The sequence below is a fragment of the Macaca nemestrina genome, chromosome 11, assembly GCF_043159975.1.
Source record: "Macaca nemestrina isolate mMacNem1 chromosome 11, mMacNem.hap1, whole genome shotgun sequence".
NCBI lineage: Eukaryota > Metazoa > Chordata > Mammalia > Primates > Cercopithecidae > Macaca > Macaca nemestrina.
Genome location: NC_092135.1, coordinates 39525288 through 39547941, shown reverse-complemented (window position 1 = coordinate 39547941; position 22654 = coordinate 39525288). Strand labels below are relative to the sequence as shown.

The 22654-nt window shown below is 35.7% G+C and overlaps 1 protein-coding gene and 1 pseudogene across 4 annotated transcripts in view; one reads left to right on the top strand and one right to left on the bottom strand.

Annotated features, from left to right (window-relative positions):
• LOC105492606 (LDL receptor related protein 1B) overlaps positions 1-22654 on the top strand; it is a 1932714-nt gene that overhangs the window by 439525 nt on the left and 1470535 nt on the right. The window lies entirely within an intron of this gene.
• On the bottom strand, positions 8284-9113 carry LOC112428598 (transcription factor BTF3 pseudogene; annotated as a pseudogene).

Below are 22654 nucleotides of genomic sequence, written 5' to 3'. Positions count from 1 at the left end.
ATTATATTACTTAACAATCCTTTGAGTTCCTCATTTTTCATTTTTCTCATTAAAATGGACTACTTAGTTGGCTTATTTTTAATTGAGCCTGAGTTTCTGCCATCAAACTATATGTGAAATCTCTCATCAGAATCACTGGAGACCTGGGAGGTGGCAAGAAATCAGCAAAATATTGAGAAGAAAATGTAAAAAAAAAAAAAGTGGCAGAATGGGAGTGGCAACTCCATGCATCCTTTGTAATGAGAGATTTTCTTACAACGGAGTATATGAGTATGGTTTAGAAAATCGAGTTACCATCTAAACTGATATAGCCAGCTCATTGGCAAATGAACAAAGCAAGTTAGGCCAATGTAACCCCCTGCCAAAGTTTCCATTTTTGCACCAGGGTTTCTCTTATATGCATCCTCAGCAATATCACTGTAGGAGGTGCTAAACTCAGGATGTGTGATTTAGAGATTAAATGACTCTAGTTGATATTACTAGCTGCAGGATTCATTTCAGAAAGCTCAAGACAGGGATTGGTATGTGGGAGCTGAATGAAAGGACTTCAAAATTAAAAATAATATCCCTCTAAAACTCAAAGAATGAGCCGACAATCCAAAGTTCCTTGGCACACATCCATAATGGTTTTCTCTCTGTCCTGGAAGTCATGCAAATCATCACTGAGATGAATGATGTTCTTGTGAAAGCTTTTAATTTCATAAGAAAGAGAATTACCTGTAATCATTGTGTTATTAATACATAAAAACAGGCTAACATGAGCCGTAGATTAACCATTGCCTTTTAATTTAACACCCTGGAGAGGAAAATTCAGGTAATTATGCTTTATCACCAAACAGTAAGCACAGATTTGTCTTTCTCGGTTGTCTTTGTAACAGTATGCAAAATCTTAAGCCAAGAGGTTCCTTATAACACCTGTATATTTTAAAAGATGGTATTCTTTCCTTAAGTGAGAAATAACTGCTTATTCTTACTCTTTTCTAATATTTAAAACCATGAATGCAAAAATGACTTTTACTGAAAATCGTATGTGATTGTACTTGTTAGGGGACGTCGAAGAAACATCCAGGACAACTCAGCACAGGTGTTGAAAATGTTCTGTTTATCCTATTATATATAATCAGATTAACCTTTCCTTTTGTGCTATAATTATTACACAGAATGGCAAGGTTCATTTGGTGAGGCATGACTTTCTTTTAATGAGCTCACTTATGTAAATCCCTTGATTAAAGGAGAAATAAGAGAAATGGGAGCAATTAGCACAACTTGGGCAGACAAAAACCTAATTTGAATCAGCTAAAATTAGAGAGAAGCTCAAGTGGTTTACTTTGAACCTTAGATCACTCCCTTTATAGTCCCACAACTATTTGGGCCTTAATACCTCACACCTGGGTTAGGACAATAATTTCCACACTGGACATTTTGCATCTTGACTTTTATTTTCAATAATCCATCCTGCAAACAATTTTCTGGAAAAATATGCTTAAAACATTTCTGAGCATTTCAAAACAGTTCAAAAACCTTCACTAGCTCCTTACTAGCCTATGAATTTTTTATCCATGTCCCCACTGAGAATTAGACCTACATGTGGCCACCTCAAACTTTTCCAAAGCGCTACTAACTGGCAGCCAGCAGTCTTTGGTAAAGATAATCTGTTGGATTTACACAGTGTTTTATAAAACGTTGAAAGCAGTTAACTCCTGTTTAAAAATCAGAAGAGATCTCATTTTTAAAAGCATGTGCCCTAGCTACCTTGGGACCTATCCCTAGGGGACAACAGTTACATTATAGCTGAGGGGAAGCTGCCTCCTTGCTTCTGGGATCATCCCTCTAGTTTTCCAGAAATTCCACATTCTTATTGCTTTATACCTCACCTGTTCCACTCATTTTCTTCACCTGCCTATAAGCGTTGTAGTTGGTAACCTCTGTTGTATACTATGGTACTACAAAAACTTCTACCTAAGCCAATTGATCTAACTGTGGTCATTCCTACCTCCATGACATTTTCACCCAGTGTCGCCCACTTAAAATACCTTGTTTAGGATACATCATCATTTTACCCTTCTAAGTTCTCCTGTTTCAAGGATATTCCCCAGTTCCTTCTATCATCAGGGATTGTGCCTGCCTTGACGCCTCACACTGTCTTTGGTCTGAAGAATTCTATGGTGGTTTGGCATTTGGTTTTGAAAACAAATAACATAATTTCTAGCAGTCTATATATTATTCACTTCCAAAAATACATTATAAGCTACTAGAGGATTGGGGCAATCACATTTGTCTCTTTGTAAATCTCACTGTAGCATCAAATTGTATAAACAATGAGGACTAAATAAATATTGAAAATTGAGTTATTCCAGATACTGCTTTTGGCACTAGAAACCCGAATACAAACAAAACACTGACGTTTAGTCAGCTTCCCATGTTAGTTTATAGTTTATCATGAGAAGACTGTCTTAGGGCAATGTAACATTAAGAAGCCTGTAGATTAGTTTTGAAAATAAAATTAATATCATGTATTAAATACTTATTTTCCAGGCACTATTTTAAATGATTGCCTCAATTAGCCCATATAATCCTCACAACCATTCTTTGAGGCAGGTTCTTGGGGATAACAGTAACCTTGTTTCTTGTGCTTTCCCAAGGATGTCTAGATTATGAGTAATGGCATCAAGATGTGAACCCAGATATTCTGAGTCAAGGGACATAAGAATGGAAGGAATAATTCTGTCTGGGAATCTGGAATGATTTCCTAGAAGGGGTGGCATGCTGAGTTGTTCTTGTGATGCTTAGGAGTCCATCATACAGACAAGGGTAAAGCATGCCACACCAGGAGTAGTGAGAAAATGTGATTAAAGACAGTGGGCAGAAAGTGAGTGATGTGATCAGGGATTAGCAAGCAGCTAAATGCGGTTAGAGGACCAGATGTGGCAGAATGACGTAAGAAATAATAAGGAATTTGGACATTTTTCTATGGATAGTAGAAAACATCAAAAGTTTATAAGCAATGCTGTAATGTGTTCAGATCCATTTTAGTGAGATTAGCTTCTACAAAAGTTTGGATGATGTTTTGGGGCCAGGCAATCCAGGGAAGGCAGGAGTCCAATCACAGTTACTGAGGTTTTAGCCAAGAGCAGTAAATTCAGATGCCAATCAGGAAACAAAGAGGAGAATTAGATTCTAAGAAATTTGAGAAGAAGCTTGAGGAGATATGATATCAAAATTTCAAACCTAGTTGTTGATGCCCTTAATAAATATGGGGACATCAGGAGGAAATTTGAAGCAGTAAGATATTGAGAGTAGACTTTGTAAATACATCTTAGGTACCTTATCAGAATTTTTTTTTTCCTTTATTATGTGGTAGCTCACATTGATCCTATAATTCCCTGAGAAGTTTCCAGTTCATTTTGGCATCAAGCACAAGTTCTCCTTAAAGGGGGAGGGTAAGTTCATGTAATATTTTTAGGTTTTATGGCTTGATTTTGGGAAAAGGGATTCTGGTTTCTATGACTCACCTTGGGCAAGAGGGATTCTGGTTTCTATGGCTAGCCTTCGGGTAGAAAGGGACTGAGAAATAGGGCAGGAGAAGGTAAGAGAAAAGCTTTTGCTTCTGAGGCCTTCACTTTAGGCTATTATTTTCTGAGGCCCAACAGTGTGCACATAATAATGTGTGGGTTACATGTAAAAATTAGCATACATTTCTAATGAAAAAAATGTTAGCTCAATGTATTATTCTCTTAGGTCATATGAGATTACAATTTTAGAATAAAGAAACTAATTTTAACATTAAGGATGAGGCTTCCTCTTGTGTTTTCCTTTCTTATTTTGATAAATCAATGCTATTCCAGGCACTGGGAATATAGAAGTAAATAAATAAATAAATAAATAAATAAATAAATAAATAAATAAATAAAAGACAAGGCACCTGCTCTCATGGAGTTTACAGTCTGCCAGTGGGGAATAAACAAATACCAGCTTTTACAGAGGATTTGAGTAGAATGTTACAATAATGTTGAAGGTATCTTACCAGAGTTTTAAAAATGTCAATAGAAATTTAATAACCACACTATTTTCTTGATTAATTTTTCTCTAGGAAGTTGTGTAGTTACCAGAAGCCTAATGAATAGAAATTTGGCTGGACGCGGTGGCTCAAGCCTGTAATCCCAGCACTTTGGGAGGCCGAGACGGGCGGATCACGAGGTCAGGAGATCAAGACCATCCTGGCGAACACGGTGAAACCCCGTCTCTACTAAAAAATACAAAAAAACTAGCTGGGCGCCGTGGCGGGCGCCTGTAGTCCCGGCTACTCGGGAGGCTGAGGCAGGAGAATGGCGTAAACCCGGGAGGCGGAGCTTGCAGTGAGCTGAGATCCGGCCACTGCACTCCAGCCTGGGTGACAGAGCGAGACTCCGTCTCAAAAAAAAAAAAAAAAAAAAAAAAAAAGAATAGAAATTTACCCTTAGATGGCAGGAAAATGTACTGATGCATAAAGCAATATCTAAAGTCCTCTTTAGTTCTCACACTAAACCTCATATTTACATATGAGTTTCAAAGGTAGAGTTCCACGATATTATGTATATTCTTTGATGTAATCCTTTTCTTAACACAAAGCAAATTAGCAGATGGCAAAGGAATGTGCCTTGGAAACTTAGAATATATTTCATTTGGGCTGCCTCATAATGCCAGTTTTGCTTCAGTTTTACCATTTCTAGTATCAACACTTTCATTTTCCATTCGTCATACTTTTAGAAGGCAACAAAGCTCAAAATGAGGCAAATATTCACATGCTTGAAAAACACTACTAGAAAGGCCATTTCAAAACCTGACATTATTGTGTACATACTATATGCCAAGTACTGAACACTGGAGAATTATAATATCTCTAAAATAGAACTATTGGCTGGAAGGCTATGCCACCATGCAGAAGCATATTTTGGCACTGGAGAGGTGATCCAGTGTTGTAACATAGTACAGGTTAAATATTAAAAAAAATTGTATTGAGGGTAAAAATGAAAATCAACTAATTAAAAATAAACACAGGCGTTAAATTAAGCAGCTCAAAGTTGTAATCCTGACTCTCCTTTTGTGCCCTTGGAGTGATGAATCATTGGGTTCACTATCAACATTTACAAATGATTTGACTATTAAACAAAATCAGCTATGTATAGATATCTATAGCATCTAACAAAGGAACTGTAACGTAGAGAATGCTAAATAAATAGTTTGTCTTTCCTGGTTGCCTGTGGTTGGCAACCCTGATGTGCATTATAATCATCTGGGGAACTTAAAACCCTACTGGGGACCCAATCAGTGTCTCTAGGAAGAGAGACCAGGTATCAGTAATTTTTTAAAGCTCCCCAGATGATTCTAATGTGAAGCCAGGATGGGAAATATTGTTTTTTTATTTCTGTCTTCATGCTTATGTATAGGATTTAGACTGTTTACAGATAAACTTCTTCTCAATTCCTGTGGGTTAAGTAGGATTGTGATGAAGGAAAGACAGAATGAGAGAAGAGAATAAATTATCTCTGCTGTCTTCAAATAAGAGTAGCTAACTCTGTTAACACATCCTCTAATTCTGTGTTTCTCAAGGTATGACTTTGCAGTACCTGCACCAAAATAACTCTGGGTCCTGGTTTAAAATACAACATATTGAGCCCAGCCGCAAACCTTCATAATAATTTCATTAGGAATGGGGCAGGGGCAGAAATCCAAATTTTTATTAAATACCGTAAAGAACTTCATGTACTCAAAATTTGAAAATCACTGCTCTAAGTTAATGCCCTAAGCTCTTTTTTTTTTCTTTCTGAAATTTCTTCACAAACATACTGCAGTTGCTATTGAATAATTTCTATTTGGAATATGCTACAGCTCAGTCAAATAATCAGAGAAATTAAAGAAGGGGTTTAATAGAGTATGGAAATCTAGCTACCGAACATGGCTTGAAGATAGGTGGATTTGAAAACCCATTTACCATTTTGATTGACCTAACTGTTTCAATCTTTCAAAAAGCAAAAATAGTCCAACTCTTTTTTCTTTTTTAAGTGTACAACCGATTTTGTAATGTCTGGATCTCACTTAAAGAACAAGTGAGCCCTTTAGGTTTCATTGATATTTTCTCAGGAACACCTTTCCCTGATTCTTGGGTCCATTAGGCCAACCTGCTATTGGTTTTCTGAGCATCCTGTACAGCAGTCACCATTCTTTATTGTTATCCTCTGTATACTTGTCTAAACTTTCTACCTGGTAAGATGTGCGAGAGCAGGATTTTCTTTTGTCTTGCTCCCCACTGTTTTTCCAGCACCTAGAGACTCTATACTCCACAGAAGCACTCCCTGAGTGAATTTTAAGTGCCCCCTACCTCGCCACCCTCCACCACCAAAAAAAGTTTAAATGTGCTTGGGAATGTAAGCACCAAGTAGAATGCTTTCATGCAGTCACCGACCTTTAAGCTTTTCTCTGCAGAAGCAGCAACTGTCCTTCCAAGAGATGACTTTTAGCTCCTCTAGCTCCTACTCTGCTACCTCCTCACCAAATTTAATACTATACAGCTCAGAAACAGAGAATGTTGGTGCTAAACATGAAGATAGAAGCACCATAAGCAAAAGCTAGCATTAGCATCATGATAGTAACCCTCATATTAAAGTGTACAACAGTGCTGGGTGCTGTACCTTCCTCCTGGTGATGTACTGTGGGTTTCACCACCTAGTCTTCTTCTAGTTTTGAATGCCATTTGTAGCCACTTTCACAGAAATGGAGCCAATTATTTCTTATAGAAGAAAATCTGTAGTTTTGTAGTCTATTGATGACTTTTAATTCTTTTCAAGCATGTTTGATGTTGTTCAGGTGGCTGAGTAGCACCACATGCAGCATTACCAATCAGGCTTATGGGATCTAGCCTGGTATACAAGTCCCATATGACATTACCCATGGATCTAACCTGGTATACAAGTCCCATATGATGTTACGCATTTTGCTACCATCTTTTCTGGAAAACATTCTCATTTATTGTTATCTTTACATTTAACTCTCTATATTTACTTTCCAGTGCTTCTCAGGTAGTCTAATATTTGCTTCTGAAATAAATTGTATTCTCGATGCACGTTTCAATGTAATATGAAAGTAACAAATGTCATATTTACTGCCTCTTTCCAGAACATTAACAAGGAGAGTAAATGAGATTGAACCTAACAGCAACCCTCTACCTATGAGATGGGAATGCTGTATGAATTCGGTGACTTACTGTGTTTTATGATCCTTATTTTATAAACCATTAGCTAATAGTCCAGCTAGTACACATTCATTTTTAAGTTAAAATGCATGCGGTGACAAATTTTTTGCTGATTACTGTTTATTTTTTAATTACTAAAATAATGTAGAGAAGAAATGACTGTTTTATCAACTATAAATTTCTAATTTTGAAAGAATGCCATGTAAAATATAATATGACTTAAAAATGGTAAAATAATATGTGTTATGTTTAAACATGTCTGGTTAACAAAAATAAAAAAAAGATATGTTTATTTATAAAAATGACTGCCCTTAAAATTAAGAAAACTGACCTATCTTATTTTTTATAAGGACAGTTCTACAATACACAAAAGGTTATTATTACATTACCTTATTATTATAGATTTTTCTGCATGTTTATTTTAACATCGCCTATGTCTTTTAACTATTGCCCATTACCAAGTGGTAAACCATTAATGTCCGTCTTTGAAGGTGTCATTCAAATATAAAAACAGTCACCCATATCCCCTCTCAGTTAGTGGTCACCAAACCAACTTCTACATATTTAGTTTCTTAATCTTCCCTCAAAATTGAATCTCTCCAGCTATTTAATCACTACAGTGGTTCCTTCTCATTGTCTGCTGAGAAATTATGGGGAAAATTGATGTATTATATCTTAATATTCTTACTACTAAAATTTCAAAATAGCAGGTTGTAACGTGACTGCTTATAGCTGTATATTTTGGTGAGGCATCTAGTATTCAGAGTTGTTCTAAGTCTTCAGTTGCACCCCCGTTAATAATTTAAATTGTCCAGAATGGAAAACCAGAATTAATAATGTGGAGATTAAATTCTTTATCAAAAACAATGTAAACATAAGTTTAAAGAAAAATCACAAGGTATGTTTTGTATATGGCTGCACAATTATTTATTTTATTCAATATTAAAAGTAACTGATACAATTTCTGCCTTTATTTTTTATTTTTTTTACTTATTTTTTATTTTTTTATTTTTTTTATTTTTTATTATTATTTTTTTTTTACTAGGCAAAGAACTTTATTAACCTTTGTTTCAAACTTGATTCCCAGGCTTCTTTGGCTTAATTAGCTGCAAAGAATGAATTGTGTATAAGCAAAAACTGAAAAGAGCTGCAGTGTCCAAGGGGCTTGGGCTTAAAAATATTAGAGATCTAGATTTTATCAGATCCATAAACAAAAATTTCTTAAAAAGCAGTCATAATATAAAATAGCAGCTCCCAGTAACTTCTTCAAGTTTTATCTTCAGAAGTTGACTCAATTCAGTTTGCCTCATTCTTGGAAGCCTCATCTAAATTCTCCACAATATCTGGAACTTCATCATCATCATCCTCTCCAGTAGCAAGTGGTGCTTTTCCATCCACAGATAGTTTGGGCAGAGCTTCGGCCAGTCTCCTTAAACTAGTCAGACTATCTGCGCCAAGCTGGTTTAAGATGCTGGGTAGCATTTCTGTCAACTGCTTCGTCTCAGCATGGCCTGTAATGGTGAAAGTGTTCGCTGCCAGAGATGCCTGAACTTCAGGGTTGTTAAAGTGGATCACTGTTCCTTGGTTTGTAAACATATTCACCTCTTCAATACCGGAGATATTGTTTACTCCTAACTTCTTTAAGGAGAACTGAAGTTTTTATCATCTGCTGTGGCTGTTCTATGAACCACCTTCTTCTTTCTGCGAGCAGTTCCTTTCCCACCAATGCGCACTTGTGCCTGCAGTTTGGCGAGTTTTTCCTGGTTCATGATTGTTTCTTTCATCTTGTCGGAGCGAATAAGGGGCCGCGCGGGGGCCTAGGGTTGGTGCTCAAGGGGTCTCTGGTGGACCAGCTGAGATTAGGCGCACACACGCGGGGACGCAAGATGGCAGCTAAAGGAAGAATTTCTGCTTTTCATCATGATTATTCGATGATTTCATGTGATTCTGTTGTATGAGTACTTTATTGATCATTTACAATTGTATTTTAAATGTCAAATAAGCACCCTATATTTGATTTTAGATTTATTTCAACAATATAGTACTTCCTACTCTAAGCCTACTTTTAGTAGGAATTTATCTTTTCTCATGGTTGTACTGAGTCTGCTGAAAATGCAAGATGAGAGAGGAAGAATAAATTAGTAAAGTTGTATCTGGAACACTCTTGCAAGTAAACCATGAGTTGAGTTATTTGATTAAGGAAAACATTATATTAAAGGGTATTTGTGCTTTATAGATTTGTAAAAAGCAAGGCTATGATATATAACATAGTTTTCACAAGGTAGAAATACAGGTAGTTCAAGGAGAACTAAATACATTCTATCTTATTCGTTATTTCAATCCATAGACAGAATTTTCGTCCATAAAATGGAAGATATTCTGCTTATAATACAAGATAAGTAAGAAAATATATAGGCCGCAGCTAGTTTTCTGGTAGAATTTGACAGTAACATTGAATCAACTATTTTTACAATGTTTTCAGCTGACCTGGTCTCTGGGCTTTTGAATACGATGTTATTTAGGACCTCATCTGGTTTTGCTTTGTTTTGCTTTACATTACGGTGGCCTCAAAATTACTAAGGGGATATATATGTTTTTGTGGTGAGGATGATTGAGGACATGGTCATTGTTTAGGCTGTGCTGCTTTTATTTATAGTAACGTCGGGATGAAGTCAGAGAAACCTGGTACAAATCAGCTTTATCACATATCAAGGGCATGAAAATTCCAAGTTAAATCATTTCTAAACCTTCCTCGTCTTCAAAGTGGGGATAACAATACTTATTTTATGAATTTGTTGTGAAGATCAAGTGATTTAGTCTCCATGAAGAACTTGTTGCAGCACCTTATGACATTATTATCACTATTAGGCAATATTGCAATGACCCTTTTAAAGTAGGTCAGGCATATTTCCATGTTAGGTTAGTGGGAATTTTCCAAGAGGGTAGAATAAAACTTATCTTTTCATATTTTTATATAAAGGCAGTAAATTTACCCCAGGAGGCATCAGAATATGCCAAATTGCCTTGTATATATTATACACCTCCTCAAGTGACAGGATTGGATTGAAATTGAGGCAGGATAAATGGTAAATGCAGCAGCTGTAGACAATTATAGTTAATAAAGGCAAGTATGGGAAAAAATAAATGGCGTGAAAGGAGGGATAGTTTGCATGGTGCAAATTAAAAAGTTCATTGTGAACAATCATTCCACAATGTGGCAATGCTGGCATTAAATAATCAAGCATCATTTTTTAAAGTATTATTGAATGGAAAACTTAGAGGAATGTTACCTTACTTATTTAATCTGCTGAAAAGAGACATAGATAATTAAAAAAAAAAAAAAAACTATCTAAAGAATACCAAAGATGATGAGTGTGTAGAACAAAGCCTGTGAAAAATCATGCAGCAAGAGAAATAAAAGACAGAAATGGAATGTAATCATCGCTGGAATAAGAGGTGCAGAAAATAAGTAACAAGATGCCTTTCTCATCCATTGTCATTTGGTAGCTCCTTTCCTGTTAATTTTTGTAAGAATTATATCTTTATGTTCATTGTGCTTTCTAAAGAGCACCATTCTTTCCCAAGAGATATCTAAAAGAGAAAATTGTACTGGGTTTTTTTTTTTTTTTTTTTTTTTTTTTTGAAACAACCTAATGATCATGAGCCCAAATTCTTCAAAATGTGATTTTAGAGATTTCCTAATCATGGGGACACAGGAATACCATGAGGTCAAACTGAATGATTTTTAAATCCTGAATCAATCACAAACTAGCCATGAGATTTAATTTTCCTATCGATAAAATAAGAGTGATTGTTGGGATGAGTAAATTATTGATACACAAGAAGTTCTCAGAACAGAGCTTCGCGCATTATGCACTCAGGCCACCATGATTGTGGCACGAAGTCTGGGTCACTAGGGCAGGCTCACTCACAGTCACCTGTGTGCCAAGGACTCTCTTAGGCCAGGTCTTCCTCAGTGCCCTCCCTCCCCTTTCACTTTCATTTATCCGACTTCTGCTTCTCTCCCAAGGTCCAGCCTTTTCTACTCTGAAAGGTACATGATGCAGTGGTAAAGCTGGAAAGAACATCAAAGTTGTAGAATCCTAATATGTCATTTTGCAGGTGAAGAAACCAAGGCTTAGAGAGGTAGAGGCAGAGGGAGAGGAGGAGGGAGGAGAAAGGGAGAGAAATAGTAGACCTTGGACCACTTAGCTTAGGAATTTACATTCCGCGATCTTGTGCTGCACTCGACATTCTCAGAGTTTCCCTCTTTTTGTCAAACTGCGGAGTTTGGATAGGTATTTGGACTCCAATTTCTAGTTCAATTTATTCGTGTTTTTAGGCAACCTGGACAAACTTCTCAATTCGCATGGCTTCTATTTCCTCCCCAAACTCCATCTACAACCTGAATGTCTTCTGTACTCTAGAAGGCTTTATCCATCTACAGAGTTTGGATAGGTATTTGGGGCAGCAAATTCAAGAGAATGTGGGAAAAGCAGAGTGAATCTAAAACCCCAAGAGGACTGAGGAGGGGCATTGATACAAATCCCTTAGAAATAAGTTATTTAAGTAGAAAGCAAAATACGGAAGGACTAAATAAGAAAGAAACAAATGATCTGTCTGTATAAGGCTAAATCTAGTACTCCTTGAAAATTTGCACACAATCTGCCCAAAGCACTGTGCTGCTGGAGGCCATTGCAGCTCAGTAACCAACACAGCAGTTTCCACATTCCACTGAAATACTGGAAATAATTTGAATTATTATTATTATTCAAATTCATGTAAATCTATAGTTAATATATACATTATATATTTATATTTTAATAATTCTTACTAAAAATAATTTTAGATTTTATAGTGCATACCATTAACTAATATCTTTAATAAATTTGGGTATGGTTATAGATTAAAATAAGCTTTGATTTAATCTTACTACCAGAGGTGCCCAGTTACAGCATGTTGACAAATCCTTTCATTTCGCAGATGTTGCCAGAAGACTGATGCCCACATTGTGATTTATTTTTTGTCAGAATGGAGAATTGAATTGACAGATATTTTCTGAGCAATAATTACAGACAAGAAAAAATGCTAATTGCTAAAAAAGTAATGGGGAGGTAGGACAAAAAGACTCTACTTTCAAGAAGCTTACAATTTAGGGAGCAATAGAGACAGAAAAAGCAGCAAGATACTTGCTTAGGAAGCCTGGTAAATGTGTGACCTCCATAGTGGCAAAGTTCCCTGTACTTAGAAGAGCTCTTTACTTGGTTAAATGCTCTTCTAACACCCTCTTGAAATTCTTGGTAATTTTTGAACAATGGGTCTCTCATTTTCCTTTGGCACTGAGCCTCACAAATTATGTACAGCCATGTGTTGCATAATGACAGACTGCATATATGACAGTGATTTTGTAAGATTATAATATTTTTACTGTATTTTTTCTATGTTTAGATACACAAATACTTTCCATTATATTACAGTTGCTGAGAGTGTTAAGTACAGTAACATAATGTACAGATTTGTGGCTCAGGAGCATCAGGCTGCACCATATAGCCTAGGTGTGTAGTAGGCTGCACCATCTAGGTTTGTGTAAGTACATTCTATGACGTTTGCACAATGGCAAAATGACCTAAGCACACGTTTCTCAGAACATATCCCCCTCTTGAAGGGACTCATGACTCTAGTGGGTCCTGAGTACTCTGACAAGTACTGTGGTAGGTTAAGAACAGGGGCAATGGAAGCCCTTAGGCTATAAAGGTAAGCCACCAGTCTCTAGATGAAGCTGAATGCCAGAGAAAGCTTCTCCTGGGAAACAATGACAAAATCATGCTGAAAGGATGAGTAGGAATTGGTCAAGTGGAACAAAGAATAGGACAAAAGGAGTTACAGGATGAGGAAACAGTTTATTCAAAGTCCTTGTGGTGAGCAAAAGCATAGGAAATTCACAGTAGTTTAGTGTACTTGAATTTTAGAGTAAAAGTTATGGATAAGTAAGAGATGGAAAAGGGCCCAGATCATAGAACATCATGCAATTCTTCATATAGATACTTATTCTATTTTGAGAGGATTGAAGTCATTGAATGATTTTATGTAGAGGAGTGAGTTTATCAAATGCCAGTTTTAGAAAAGTTACTCTTAGTTGCTCTATAGAAAAATCAATGGAGGGAGTAGTTGAATTGTATTTCTATTAATCTAAACAAGGAAAGATGACTTGAATCCAGCTCTGCCAGAGGAGTTACAGAATTCAGACAATGTGCTGGTTAACAGGATTTCTGAAGGAAGGGATGAGGAGTCAGGCATAATGACTATATTGTCATTTGGAAAAAAGAAAGGATATTCATGATGTTTGCTGAGATATCATCTATAAGACAAGTGTCAGACTTATGCAAAAAATTATAAGTTCCATGTTAGAAATACTGAATTCAAGTTGTCTATATGATGTTCACATGGAGAGGTCCAGGGCAGACAGATAAAGGATTCTAGAGTATAGAAGACATTTACATTGAAGATGGAGTTTGGGGAGGAAATAGAAGCCATATGAATTGAGAAGTTTGCCCAGGCTGCCTAGAAACAAATAAGCAGAAATTGGAAGCAACCAAAATCATACATACAGGTGTTCCAAAGAATAGAAAAATTAATAGTGGCAAATACTGCTAAGAAGTCTAGATGCAGCTCCTGGAGTAATTATCATGCAGTACAGAAATTAATTGACCCCTGCATTTGCTTTGACATACTGAAAGCACAGGATCCTTCAGGGCTGGGATCATGCCTATTATTCTATGGCAGACCTTAAGGTATCTGACAAAATGCCTTGCAACGTGTGTGTGTGTGTGTGTGTGTGTGTGTGTGTGTGTGTGTGTGTGAGAGAGAGAGAGAGTGTGTGTGTGTGTGTGGCCGATTATCTGGCCAACTTTTTTTTTTTTCCTTTTGTTCTTAAGCAGAAGAGAAATTCTGTTTCCATCTGGTCACTGGGATAGTTCAGCCTACAGTACAGCATCATAAATTCTGGGCCTAAATCAGAGGAACACTAGAAAATAATATTTCAAGTTCCCTTATGCTGCTGTACTGAATATTCATTATAGTAATACATTTCTTCCTCAAAATAGAGGAGTCATTCCTAGCTGCTTAGTATTTTTCAGCTGCCGTCTAATAGGAATATAAATGGACCAGGTTAATGAAAACCTGCTGAGGCCATCTATTAGGTAAAGTCAACAGTAACAAAGTCCTTTCAGTAATTACTTACTCCCTTTCTTGACCCATTCATTTTCCTGCCTTTTATTTAGGAAGTCAGTTCTTCAAGTCTGTCTAGTACTCCGTTCTTAGAAATGCCAGAACATCAATAAAGTGTTGGCTTCCCCCTGAAGAAATTAAATTAAATTACATTTGCTCTCAGAATGTATCTTTCGTCCCCCTGTATGTCTCATGTGGTCCTGATGGTGCACCTCATTAAAAAACTCACTGTAATAGAGGGGAGACTCCCTGAAAGAGGAGGAAATAAAGAATACACCTTTCCTTTTTATATGATGGACACCAGCTGAATGCAAATTAGCTCAGAATCAAGCTGCAGGAAGGGTGTATTCTTAATTGATGGCTAAAATTTATCTCTAGAAATTAATATTTTATATCATAATTTGACACAAACTCTGATACCAGAGTTTGGTATCAGAGTGCTAGTTTTAGGCTCAATAATAATTATGGAATTTGCAAAGATAAGAACAGAATCCCTAGTTATTGATGTCAGCTACCCAAATATATACCACTCTTATCTAACATTATATTTCTTAGTTTATTTGCAGTTGACTCCAACTGTACCTGATCCTCTTCCATATGAACCAGGTTGTAAAATTGAAATACAAATTTCGAGCAAGAAAGAGTCCCCAATGACTAATGTTTTTATATTTTCAATTATATATGTGTGTGTGTGTGTATGTATATGTATGTATATATATATATATATGTAATCCCTTTTCTGGATTTGGTGTATTTTTCCTTGTAAAATTACAATTAACTTGAACATATGGGACACCTGTACCACAGCATGGAGTAAAAATTCAAAGGGACATAATTAATTGGAATACCAAGAAGCAGCATGCTTGTAAAGCATAATAAAATTCAATTTAATTTTAGCCTAATTTATGTTCTAAATATATGAAAGGTGAAGATGACTGAAAAAGCAGTTGGAAGTCAAACTTTTGCCTTCAAGCTATGTATTGAAATTCATTGACACAGCAATTCTTGTAAAAGCATAGATCAAACTTATAAAGTAGGAAGGAATATAGCTACATAATAATGGGAGAAAATGTCTCCTGCATTGCTATGTTTACCTTGGGAAAGACTTGTAACCTTTTTTAAAATTAAAGTCTTCCAAGTATTTACAAGAGTAAATAATGCTTTTACTATCTCCATATTTTATATTTATTGTAGCTGTCAGAAATCCTATAGAAAATTTACATTTCAATCAGTCTTTTTATACTGGAGAAAATAATATTTTCATAATAAATTTTCGTAGCTTGTTTAAAAATAAGTCAGCTGACTGGTATTTATTCTCTCCTAAAATAGATATTTATGAGGCAGAAAACCCTGCTGGCTTAAAATTTAAATGTGTACTAAATTAGACAACCTTTATCAAGGAAATTTTCTAAGTTATGATGAGAAAAAGAAAATTTCTATCACTAATTAATCACTGATAAAAGATAAGAAAATAGCCTATTATCTCAGATTAAATTTGGCTTTTAAAGATCTTGAGCTGTTTATTTTGAGTTTTGTCTTTCTAAATAATTTCCCTTATATACACAAAATACAATAAAGCAAGTGATACATATTTGCTACAAAGTGGTAGCTACACTCTAAAGGATATAAATCATGTATGTGTTTATAATTGATGTGTAAAGATTGTTTTTCTCCTTATTATAGATTGTTTTTCCCCTTATCTACATATGCAGAATGGAGTTTGTTTGTGTTTTCTGTAGCCATGCCATTAGTGGACACAGGATAGTGTTTTGAGGCAGAGTGACCTGAATTAGAACCCTGAATCTGCCTCTTATTAGCAAGTCTACCTTGGATAAATTACCAATCCTTTTGCATTTTCCTTAATTCCTCCTTGTCTTGGTTGTATTATGAGGAATAGTAATGATATATACAAAATGCCCAGAAGGTGATTAACACAAATAAATTTATTTGTACAATACATGCTAATATGACATCAAAGACGAAGGGAAAACAATGGCAAAAATGGTAACAGAAGTCAGTATTTGTAACACCTGTGATTCAGCCAGGAAATTCCTTAGGGAAAAGTTAGGTTGCAAACAGGGCTAGATGGCACTTTAATTGATAGCATCTACAGTCGATTCTGATTTTTATTATTTTATTGTGAAAACTGACAGTTAAAGGACAAGGAATTGGAAATAGTCAAAAGCCAGATATGATCTTGAACTGCATATGAACTGGGATAAGAAAGGTGGCAGATTAATAATTTCTCTATCACTGAGTAGATGAGTGTTTAATTATTACCCATCCATCCTAGGTAAAGGAAGGAGAGGTATTTGATAGCCCTGTTTCTTTCCATGACTTCTCAATTGAAACAGTTTTTGATACATAGACATAATGACTTTAACTGTGCTAGAAAGGCGGATATCTTAAGGTGGCAGTTTATTGAAGTGGACAAGACTTGTTTCTGGAATGAGATTACATGGGTTGAAATTCTCAACTACTTACCAATTATTTGACTTTCCATAAATCATATAACCTCTATGGGCCTCAGTTTCTTTAATTAAAAATGAGGTATGTGCTTTCATTTTCATCATTATTATGAGACTTAAATGACACTTTCTGGCCTCAACTTGCTTGACTTCATATTTCTGTAGCACTATTACTTATTATTTGATTTCACAAAAGTTACTTAACATCTATATCTCAGGTTTTTAAAAATATGTAATATTAATAATTAGTATGAATAAATAGTATTAGAACATGGATTTTAGGGTAGTTGTAAGGATCACATGTGTAAATCCATATAGGGTACTTAGACCAGTGTTTGGCATATTTTTTCTGCCCAATAGCTATTAACTGTTATTAATGTAAACACATGAAGAGAACATAGCCTATGTTTATGTAATATACATGTGAGAATAGGAGTGTGTGTGTATACATTTATATGTACAAATTTGAACTAACACATGTGTGTCAGAAAGAAATTCGACAGGGAAAAAAGTTGGAATTCCTTGTATTTGTTCTAATTTGTATAATCCTAGCCCATGACTTCATGCTGACACTTTGCTTTGTCTTTTGGATGGCCTAACCTACATTAACATGTACGCAGAACATTTCGAAAGTTTTATTTTCAAAAATCATAATTTATTAATAAACAAAGATTTAAAAAATTGGAATTGCAAAATTATGTTTGAGCAAATGTTTTCATAGAGAACTTACCCAAACAGAGTAACCAGTAGGCCCTCTATTTAAAAATGTCCAAATTCCTGAATCATTTACTAACCATGCTTTAATTCTGTGAACCATAAACTATAAATATGCCAGGTCAGTTCTCAATCAGATGTCTTACTATGGAAGTTTAATTGGTAGAATTGATTATTTCAGACTATCTTCTAGCCTGCAGAACTGCTAAAAATCCTATTTTTTTAGCAGAAATTTCTTGAAAAATTTCTGAAAATTTTTCAAGAAAAATTTTCTTGGTCTATATGGAAATTTCTTGGTCTATATCATAATCACAAGGGTAAAAATAAAATTATATTTTAAGAGATGAAATGCGAACATAGAACAGGAGAAGTTTCTATTAACCTATTAATGCTTTACTACTCTGCCTTAATGAAAATCAAAACAAAACTTTTATTCGACTGACTTTATGTGGTCAAGAACCAACAGCTATGAAATATCAATAAATTGCTAAGGTGTAAAATAATTTAGTATTGTTTTCTGGTGCAAACTACAAGATGAAAACATGGCTATGTATCAAATTCAACAATAATATAGCTAATTAATTGATTATAAATTTTGGAACCATTCATTCATCTTTAAAGTCAGAATATTTGGCTTACTTGTCTCACAAACTTGTTATAAAATATAACTGGGTAATGATGATAAAGTCAGATTTTTGTTAAGAGTAAATAACCTATTAACATTATCTAGATTGTTTTCAATTTGGTGAACTATATTGTCCAAACTGTGGCATCTCTGATTATGACAAAATAGCATAAAAGTTCACGACTGAGTTTTGTAGAGTGTTTTTAACCCACTTGCCCAAAATGAATGTTAGGACAATCGGAGTTATTATTGCATTTAATCAAAGGTAGAGTCTGAGTTTTTATTATTTTTAGAATTACACTTATCTTTCTTAGTCTTTCTGTTGCTTATAACAGAATACCTGAAACTATACAATTTTTAAATGATATAATTTATTTCTTGCAGTTATAGAGGCTGAGAAGTTCCATCTTGAGGGGCCACATCAGGTGAGAGCATTCTTGCTGGTGGAAAGTTTCTGAAGAGTCTTAAGACAGTTTAGAGCATCACATGGCTAGGGGGCTGAGCATGCTAACATGCCAGCTCAGGTCTGTCTTACTATTCCTATAAAGCTACCAGTTCCCCTCCCATGATAACCCATTATGCCTTTAATCTACTGATGGATAAACCTTTTTATTAAGGCAGAGCCCTCATGATCCAATCACCTCTGAAAAGTCTCATCTTTTAATACTGCCACGTTGGGGATGAAGTTTCAACATGAGTTTGGAAGGAGACCTTCAAACCATAAGATTGTCTATATTGCAAAAATATGAATGATTTGTCTGAGAGTATGGCAGAAGCTCTTTTCTCTCCAGATTCAGAAAGCAGCAACATGGTATAGTAGATCAACTGTGAGCCCACTGATGACAACTGCCATAGTCATCTATAAGACCATTAGACTATTAATAAAATGTCCCATAAAACAATTATAATAATATATGTGTTATAAACCATTGTTAGAACTAGCTAAGGTATGTATATGTAGCACACAGCTATCTCAGGGACACAGGGATAGTCTTCAACATGTCTAATCATAATTATTAACATTGGACTGACCCAAACATTTATATTTTATTATTACTTCCTTTTTATGTCATATATAAGCACATTACTATATGATACATGACATATATTTATGCTATCAATGAAAGTAAGTTATCATGAGTTTTTGAGCTTTGTGAACCTTTATTTTAAAATAGTGGTTAACATATTTTAGGGTCTGAAAATTAGATGTAGAGCATTGCATCTATCGGAGATTATTAAGAAAATATAAAATTACATGAAAAAATCTTCAAATGACAGTTCAGAGGGTCAAAATTTAATATGAACATTAAAAATACATATCCTGGTAATTTTCAATTGCCTCTAGGTATAACCGAATTATTCTGCATTGTTTTCCATATGAAAACATGTGGCGTTTACCTGCGAAATTGTTTGGATAAATGCAGTGAATGTACTTGAATGTTTTACAGTGCTGTTCCAACTGGAAACTACTCTATGTCATATTTGTTTTATGTAGGAAAATAATCTCTGAGGAATGTATAGACCAAGAAAAAAAGATATTGTATTAGTTTTCTATTTCTGGGGGCTGAAATCAGCCCACTAACTTATTTCTTCTGGAGACTGCAGGAAAGAATCTATTCCTTGTGTTTTTCAGCTTCTAGAAGATGCCAGCATTCCTTGGCTTGTGCCACATCACTTCAATCTCTCCTTCTGTCATCACATTGCTTCTCTTTGCCTGATCTTTCTACATCCCTGTTAAAAGAATCCTTATGATTACATTTGGCTCACCTAGATAATCCAGGATAATCTTCTCCTAATAAAATCTTTAACTTAATCTCATTTGCAAAATTCCTTTTCCATTAAGGTAACATTTACAGGCTCTAGAAATTAAGATGGGTATTTAATCAGTTTAATATGGTCCACCCTCTGACCTCAATGGATTTACATCTATCCACATGCAAAATACATTAAAATCATCCCAACATTCACAAAAATCTTAATCCAATTACAACATCAACTTAAAGTCCCAAATCTCATCTAAATTTTGTCAGATCAGAAGTCCCAAATATAATCATCTAAATCATATAATTCAAGTATAATTGAAATCTTGCATGATCTCACCTGGGACAAAATTTCACTCCATCTGTAGACTGATGAAACTAGAAAACCAATTGTCTGCACTCGAAATACAATGAATGGTGTGACAGGAATGATATATAAGTTACAGATACTCCTATTTTAAAAAGAAGAAGAGGAAGAAAACAAAAGGAAAAAGAAAAATGAGTTATTGGTCCCAAGCAAATTTAGCTATATACCTTTGTAGAAATACAAATAAAACTCTATTAAGCTTCAAGACCTGGGAATAATGCGGTGTGGCTCTTGCCTGCATCATCTGGCAGTGCAGCTCTGCCCTGTGAGTCATTCTCTCCCTTTTCTTGAAAGGTAGGTGTGCTTGCACCTGAGCAGTTCTATCAGGCTTTTCCCTCCTGTGTAAGCTTGGGAGTCTGGCAGCCTTCTTTCATTCTGTCCTATCTATCTCTTTCAATTCAAGCTGGCAGTGTTCCTGGTGACAAAACATGCTTAAGAATCTCTTGGCTCTCCCATGTATATCACAAAGATTTGCTCCATTAGTCAAGAGGCTCCTCCAAAGAGCTTTCCTAAATAATCCCATCTTTCTTCCTGGGTTTTGCTGAGATGACTAAGGAATTCATCAGCTGCTTGCCCAATCTCCTCACAGAGTCCTCTCTGTTCAATTTTATTTTTATTTTTATTTTTTTTTTAACTTTAAGTTCTGGGATACATGTGTGGAATATGCAGGTTTGTTACATAGGTATACACATGCCATGGTGGTTTGCTGCACCCATCAAATCGTCATCTATATTAGGTATTTCTCCTAATGCTGTCCCTCCCCTAGTCCCCCAACCCATGACAGGCTCTGGTGTGTGATGTTCCCCCTCCCCATGTCCATGTGTTCTCATTGTTCAACTTCTACTTATGAGCAAGAACATGCAGTGTTTGGTTTTCTGTTCCTGTGTTAGCTTGCTGAGAGTGATGGTTTCTGGCTTCATTTATGTCCCTGCAATGGACATGAACTCATCCTTTTTTATGGCTGCATAATATTCCATGGTGTATATGTGCCACATTTTCTTTATCCATTCTATCATTGACAGGCATTTGGGTTGGTTCCAAGTCTTTGCTATAGTGAACAGTGCTGCAATAAATATACATGTGCAAGTGTCTTTATAGTAGAATGATTTATAATCCTTTGGGTATATACCCAGTAATGGGATTGCTGGGTCAATTTGTATTTCTGGTACTAGATCCTTGAGGTATTGCCACACTGTCTTCCACAATGGTTGACCTAATTTACACTCCCACCAACAGTGTAAAAGCTTTCCTATTTCTCCACATTCTCTCCAGCATCTGTTGTTTCCTGACTTTTTAATGACCGCCATTCTAACTGGTGTGAGATGGTATCTCATTGTGGTTTTGATTTGCATTTCTCTGTTCTTGAATACTCTGTAGTTTTTATCCTTTTAAGCCACTAGCAAAGGTTGTGGAACCACATATTTGTCTTTTTTTGTTGTTTTTTGAGACGGAGTGTCTCTCTGTCACCCAGGCTGGAGTGCAGTGGCACCATCACTGCTCACTGCCAGCTCCACCTCCTGGGTTCACACCATTCTCCTGCCTCAGCCTCCTGAGTAGCTGGGACTACGGGTGCCCGCCACCATGCCCGGCTAATTTTTTGTATTTTTAGTAGAGATGGGGTTTCACCTTGTTAGCCAGGATGGTCTGGATCTCCTGACCTTGTGATCCACCCACCTTGGCCTCCCAAAGTGCTGGGATTACAGGCGTGAGCCACTGCGCCCGGCCTGTCTTTCTAGTCTAAAGCACATTCTCCTGCCAATGTATCTCCTAATTTTAGCATCTTTTGCAATCAAGATAAACTGATAATTTAACAAATCATAAAGTATTTGTTAATTTGGTTCCTTGTTGCTAAACAGTTCTTCCCTCAATTTATTTCTTTCCTTTTGCATTTTACAATAAGCAACAAGAGGAAGCCAGGCCCACCTTTAACCCTTTGCTTGAAAATCTCCTGGGCTAAATACCCAAGTTCACTGCTGACAAGTTTTGTTTCCACTTATAACCATAGGGCACAATTCAGCTGTTTCCTGCCGCTATGTAACAAGGGTCCATTATCCCCTAGTTTTAAATAACATGTCCCTAATTTCCTTCTGAGCTCTCAGCAGCAGCATATTTAAAATCTATATTTTTCACCAACATTCTGTTTATGATAATTTAGGTTTTCTGTAAGATGATGTAAGTTTCCTGTACCATGCTCCTCAGTTTCTTGTAAGCCCTCACAAGCAGTGCCTTTAACATTCAGATTTCTACTAACAGCCTGTTCAAAGA